Source organism: Rhipicephalus sanguineus, chromosome 4 (genome assembly GCF_013339695.2).
Source record: "Rhipicephalus sanguineus isolate Rsan-2018 chromosome 4, BIME_Rsan_1.4, whole genome shotgun sequence".
NCBI lineage: Eukaryota > Metazoa > Arthropoda > Arachnida > Ixodida > Ixodidae > Rhipicephalus > Rhipicephalus sanguineus.
The window spans coordinates 125,042,401-125,049,785 of NC_051179.1; the positions used below are offsets into that span (position 1 = coordinate 125,042,401).

General features: G+C 41.7%; 1 long non-coding RNA gene across 1 annotated transcript; it reads right to left on the bottom strand.

Moving 5' to 3' along the window:
• Nucleotides 1–243: 243 nt before the first annotated feature.
• Nucleotides 244–7,036, bottom strand: LOC119390640 (uncharacterized). The gene is made up of 3 exons (XR_007416027.1): nucleotides 6,795–7,036; nucleotides 4,845–4,938; nucleotides 244–375 (listed from the first exon to the last, which is right to left on the bottom strand). It is a non-coding gene; the product is annotated as an uncharacterized LOC119390640 (long non-coding RNA).
• Nucleotides 7,037–7,385: the final 349 nt, after the last annotated feature.

Genomic DNA, 7,385 nt, shown 5'->3' on the forward strand with positions numbered 1-7,385 from the left:
GAAAGTGTGCATGCTTTAGAGGATTGTCACATAAATGCCAGCAGACCATTTCGAGCAATGACTAGATCACCATTGTTCTTTACACGTAACAGTCTTTCGAAGCCAATCAATAATCTTGCATGTCTATGATACACGCATTTGTAAACGAGCGCTAAATTGTCAAGCTATTTAGTTTCAATAGGACAATAAATGGGGCTAGTTAGTTAAATTTTGTATTTCCTATGAAAGCGCTCTTTTACAATCACAAACAAACGAAATAAAACCAGACGAAAGATTTCAGGAGAAAGCGCTTTTCTATTTAATTTCTGGCTCAGCACTGACGATAGGGTCTCTTGTGCTGCACTGTCGTGGTGGTACAGTTGCTGTATTTGAAACCTGCAAGTGAAAGTGTTAATATTAGTTTGGCACTGAAGCATACAGCGTAGGGCGGCATGTGAACAGATCTTGCAATTTGATTGATGCCTTTTTTTCCAAAACAGTGGTATAATTGTTACCATTTTAACTGAATAATCCATCAGTATCAATGTCCAACTACATAGCCTTGGCTTCATGCTGCTTTGATCAAAAACATAAAAAAACAAACCACTATACATCACTTCAGAGGGCTGTGGTTTCGTAGATTGGCCAGCTATTATAGACAGACCAATTAGCTCTGTTAGCTTCTTTGATGTAACATTTCATAATGTCCTTTCGCTACTCAAATGGTACTCCATGCATGACTGCTGCATGCATCAGTGAGCCTATTCCACCTCCTTTGTTTTAAACAAAACTATCACAGAACAATTTGTAGCTCATGCTCAGCTTGTGCAAGGTGAATCTGAGCAATAGGCAAGTTTAATGTGGAGCTGAGTCTTGGTGATACAGCTAGAGAAATGCTAAATTCTAGTGAAAAGAATCATGAAATGGTGGGTTCTGTAAGAACCTACATATATTTACCGATATGCATGCTGTAACAAGTTATGGGTCATTTCCACAAATATTTTGAAAACAAGGCATTAGAGAAAGCAAGCCAAAGCATTTTTGTATTATTACCCCTGGTGACTTTCGATATTATTCGATAGCTAAAGGTACATTCATTATGTACCTTAAAGAGGCGACAAAAGTTCTATGAATGTTAGCTAGCAAATATTGCATAGTTATGAAATTGATCACTTGTCTTTTAGAAAAACAGCAGAATCCACATTGGAGTGCGTCGGTACTTGTTGAACATCATGACAGGATATCACAGCTACTAAAGGAAAGAGCACATAGCAGCGCTAAACTCACAACTTTTTTTAGAAATCACGCAGACGCTTAAAATATCATCTGAACCCAAGTGTTCGCACAGAAATAACATCATCTACAGTGCATGTGCAAACAGCTAAATGGAGTAATCAAACGAACACCCAGGAGAAAAGAGGATCACGAGCTAAGACACCGACACAGAAAGAAGAGAGGAGCGCTGTCCGTGTATTAGCTCGCGCTCCTGTTCCCTCCTGAGTATGTACCAAAATGCCCAGTTACAAGTATTGCTAAAATGTGCACCCTTCTACAATAGTATGAATTCATTCGACAATTAATGTTCCCTGTGAAACAAGGCTATTCAAGGCACCATTACACAGTGCATTACACTTCTCTTTCTGTCGTAGGCCTCAACCTGTGTCGTGAACTGTGCAATATGCACAGATTCATGGTATCTTTATAGATTGAGGTGTGACAATGTTCCAAACAATGTGATGAAACATATGAGTATCCGATGCTTTCTAATCAAGACTATCTCCAATTCAGATTATCAAACTCTCAGGCTTCTCGATCATCTGACAACAATGCTTTGTTAGAAGGAAATGGGTACTCCCATGTTGCACGACATTGCTTAAAACATGGTTGCACCACAACCTATAAAAACACCATAAACCTGTACATAGCAGTAAGGTCAGAACAGGGACTATTAAGGCCCACAACATAGAAAAATAGAGCAATAGAATACGCTGTGAAAGTGTGCCCTACAGCTTTGCATGAAAGTCAATTTTCAATGTTGCATCACTTCATAGCATAGCGGTAGAATATATGTTTCATTGCCTCCTTTTGCTGTTTGTCAGTGCCTGTAGACGACGTCATCTATGCAAGAACGTGTGGTTACACATAATATTGAAACGTTAATGTTTATCGCAGAGACATGTGAAGGCGGGACGAGGAGGGACACACAAAGGTGCTAACTTTCAAGTAATTTATTTGGACTCAGATCATACATATTTATAATTTTAAGGAAAGAAAAATTCAGGCATGTGCAGGCACAGCTGCTCCAAGGAAAAATAGTTCTTTGTTACATATAGTGACGGCACACTAACACAATCTTGGCAAAGATAATGAATAATTGCTGATTCAATAATCAATCCAATGTACAGTATAGTATTATCACTGTGTGGCTAACCAGCAACTGCTGCCTCTTTTTACATTGTTGCAGTGTTCCCTGAGCCTTCCTTTGAGACAATGGCCCATTTTCCCTAGATAATGCTTACCCCATAATAGGGGTATCTGATAAATGATGCCTTCTTTGCAAAGCATGTAAGGTGTCCTGCGATTCGTATTCCAGCCAAGCCTCCTTTGAGCAACTGGGTTGATGCTTTTGCACAGTTTAGTATGCTTATTTAAAGCCGGGATCACAACGCTGATGTTTGTCTCAGCACCAACCGTGTTTATGCTGTCGGATATCCTGTGCAGATGTGGCATAGCGGAAACATAGTTCGGCGATCAAGATTCGGCGTTGTTTTGGCCTGGCAACTGTAAGGTGGTTTCTGAGTGGGCTTCTGCAACCGGTACAGCAAGGGGAGCAGGATATCCTGCTTGCATCCACAAGCAGGATATAATTAAGGCTCGTCCACAAGAAATGGGAACAGGATTTTTTAAGGCGTTATCGAGGCAGCGTCAGACAATGCACCTTTTTACCATTATTGAGTGGGAGGAACTAAAAGGTAAGAATGGCTTGTTTCCCCTCAGTTCGTATGACTAGCGCATGCAGTTTTTATGCATATTAAATCGTACATTCAAGAACCTGATACTACAATACTCGCCCGATGCTCGAGAGTAAGCACCATTGGTGTAAGTAATCACGTGCAAGTGTTACGATGTTAGTGGCTTCAGATTCGACAGAACCTTTGTGGTAATCTATAAAGAGGTAGTCATCCTCATATCTTAAAACCCCTGTGCTTGTATATTGCACTAAAAAATCCTGTTCCCATTTCTTTTGGATGAGCCTTCATTTCAAGAACTCACCGGATGCCAGCAGGATATCCTGCCCCTCTTTCTGTACTGGTTGCAGAAGCCCTACTCAGAAAACCACCTTGCATTCACCAGGCAAGAAAAAAAAAAGACTAATCTTGATGGACGACAAATTTTTGCCACTAAGCCATATTTGCACGGGATATCCGACAACATAAAAACGGTTGGTGCTTGGGTAAACATCAGCATTGTGCTCATGGCCTCAAATCATGATTCTAAGCTAAGCAAAAGCAGCAACCCAGATGCTCACAAGGACGCCTGGCTGCATTAAGAATCACAGGACACATTACGTGCCCTGCAAAGAAGGCGCCGTTTACCAGATACCCCTATCATGTGGTAAGCGTTATGTAGGGCAAATGAGGTGGTGTCTCAAAAAAAAAAAGAAAAGCTCAGGGAACGCTGAAACAACGTAAACAAAGGCAGCGATGACTGGTCAGCTGCACATTGGAGCACATGTGGTTGCTTTACACTTTGATAAGAGTTTCATTGTGCATACGCACATTGACAAACTACTACATTGATCATTGAATCAGCAACTATTAATAATGTTAGCTGAGATTGTGTTAGTGTGCCATCACTATCTTTAACAAAGAAAGATCTATTTTTCTTTGATGCAGCTGTACCTGTCCATGCCTGAGTTTTTGTTCTCTTTTTGTTAATGCATAAGTGTGATCCACGTGCAAATAAGTAATTGTTGAAATTTAGCACCTGTGCATGTTTCTCCTTCTTGTGCCATCTTCACAGGTCTCTATGCTTACCATGAAGGCCAGATGTCAACCCTTGATAACATTTTTTTTTTAAGTTTTCTCACTCTGCTCCAAACTATATGGCAAAAAAAAAATCACTAGAAATCCACTGATTTCTTGAATAACGCAATACTTGTATTTTTATAGTTAGCAAACAGAGTTCCATAATTATGACACTGTCTTCTTTTTCATTTCTGTGATTTACACACAAAACTGACAAAATTTTAGGATTTTTCAAGATGCTACCTGCAACCAATGGGGAGCATGAAAACCTATATCAGCGCTACAAAACTTCTCGCATTGTCTATTGTGGCTTCAGATTTCATTTCTTTCTCAATGTTACTTTGCAATGGCCCTCGAAACTTCTGAATGTAAAAGCTAGCATCGCAACAATACACATAAAAACATCATTATAAGTAAGATTTCCCCGCACAGTTTCATGGCAATCCAAACAAAACGGATGTTCGGTGGAAGATGGAGGACGCTTGAAGAGACAAAACGTCCTCAAAGAGGTTATGTCGCTGCAGCCAACTTTTCAACAAGTAGACTTGCCTTCGTCAAGACAGCAATGTCAAGAAGCACCAGTTGCTCCCTTTATGAAGACAACTTCAAGTGTCAAAACGTTGGCTCTGGCGTCAATCCATGTTCAAGGATTACAAACTAAATAATACAAACTATTTCATGTTCCATGTTCAACGGATACAAACTAAATAATATGCACTGCACTAAAGTGCAGGAGATAGGTTTCCCACACCTAAGCTAAGGGCCAGTATATGCTATATCTCGAGATGTGCTACGTGCCAAAACTGTCCCATTGTAGTGATGAAAAGAGATTCCTACCACTCAATATGGCTTGTCTGGGCTTGCAGGAAGACCGCTCCTATCTTGCACTGCAATATGTCCTCTGTGTCGGTGCCGTGAACAGCTGTCATCGCTGATACATACATGAGATACCACAAAAGATTATTTTCACACAAAACAAACCCTACCACACACAGATAGCGAGTACCAAACATGTCTTCAGGCAAGTGTATATCGATACATTAAAAAAGTTGATCCTTGAATGAAGGGATCAGGGCACAATCAGAACAGGTATTAGTGGACTAGCCACTTCTTGCAACTATCGAAAGAGTGGCACTGCATGTCCAACATTCACACATGTACTGTCGGCCGCAAAAGTTTGCGGGATGTGCAGCGCGTGGCCGAGCGACGGAAAACTGCATTGCTGCGTCACCTACCGTGATGCGGCGGGTGTTGAGGCTATCGGCCTCGACGATTAGCGACGGGGCGTTTAGACAACGTGCCGTTGCCGGATCTAATCGCGGAGGCTGCGGCCGATAGCCTCAACACCCGCCGCATCACGGTAGGTGACGCAGCAATGCAGTTTTCCGTCGCTCGGCCACACGCTGCACATCCCGCAAACTTTTGCGGCCGACAGTACGTAATAAGCACGACCCAGAACATGCATATGGGTGATCCACATGACAAAAACATTTGCAAAGAGTGCGTGGTACATGAGCACATGGTGCAAAGTGGGAACGAGCCATACATATGTATTGTGTCAATTTAGGAAACACATTTTTGGTACTCTAAAGCGAATTCACATTTAGCTTGTCTTGTTCACTTGAGCTATCTGATTTTTTTTAGTTATGTAAGCCCTTCACAAAACCAATAACATTCTGCAACTTTCTGAGAACTTCTGGAAACATATGAATATATAAGAATTTAGATCTCTTTCTTTTAATTCTTGACTTTACAAAGCTAAATAATACTAAATTACTGAATACTACACCTTGGTTATGAGTCCTCATACAAGTAAGAGGGCAATATCGGTACCATGCTGATGTAAAAAAGAAGCGTGAAAATACAACGACTTAAACAAACCCACAATCAAGCAACATTCTCACTACATGAGCACAGTCTAAATTATTCGTGATAGAGAAGCTGGTGTGCTTCAAGCAGCAAAGAAAAAATATATAATGGCAGAAAAGAAGTTCCCGCACTTTTCTCAAACACAAATACTGCACCAAGAGTGGCATGAGTTAGCTTAGCTTAATCGAATTGACAAATTTTTCTACTAACATTATTTCATATAAACATGTGCTTCTTCAAATTAAGCACGCAGTTGTTGGAGTGTACACTTAGTACCAGTACATAACGTAATTCACTCAAATACATTTACTTCAAGTGAGCTCGCTTAAAACATTCATGATGCGCTACGTTGAAATCCTAACCACGGAGCAATTACATGGATTTCCGACAAAAGGACTCGGAACGCAACCACAAAAACATATCCATCATCGCGTGTGCGTGACAGGGCTGTGTGTTTTTCTATCTACGTGCGCAGTGTTGTGACACTTTTGCGCATTATTACCGAGTTTGGTCAACTCCTCTTATATCACCACCGTGAAAACGCTAAGGGACGACCCGTATGTTTAAGGCAGACACTTCTTCACGGCGACAAGGGATTGTAGAAATACTCTCAAGCGATGATCTCGTACAGTAAACATCCAAGGAATAACAGCGCAATGACACGAGGCTTGCATGATCGAAGGATAGGATCGCGTAGCCGCAACGCGCATCCTTCAAACATGTAATCAACGCAATCGGCGACCGGCTTTTACGGTGATGTAAATGCAAGTGCGCTCAAAGCACCAAACATACCTGTCTATCGGGTCTCTTGTTCTCATCCTCGCTGTGCCAACACGCCGCCCGGGCTATCGGTTCCTGCACAACAGCATCACGCAATGAATAACCAAGTTACTTGTTCAGCGACTTTCTTCAACTTACCGAAGTTTGGCACTGGCTTTGCATTCTTCACAGTCGCTCGTCAAAAGGCTCACGCTTCCGCTCCTGTACAACCGCGGTCGCCGCTTGTCACAACACTGGGAAGTGGATTGTCTTTGGAGGTACACTCGATATTGAATCACGCGATTAACGTGGGTAATCGATAAACGAAGCAAGAAAGCACTTTTGAGCGCGGAGACAAAGCAGCGCGTCCGATGAGGCTGTTCTGAGTGGCGACGAACGACGATGCATCCCCCACTTGATCAATGCGGGAGGACGTTCCGAAACGCGCAAAATATCCAGTCGACGAATGTGAAGTACGATAAGCACACAATAAACGCACACAATATCTATCAACACGGTAATATGTGACTGCACAGCACATGTGCTTGCGGGAAGCACCTGTAGTACAACGAGGCCTGTTGCAACTGCTGACTACAGGCTCGACTAAAAAGAAAACATAGCTGGCAGCAGTGTCGTGTTATCATAGAGGATGTTTTGTACTGCAAATTAAATGTATTTATGGCTTTGCACACAAGTTTAGGTGCGTCTGCACTATTTGATCACTCATTGTATTTAGTTTTAAACTATACT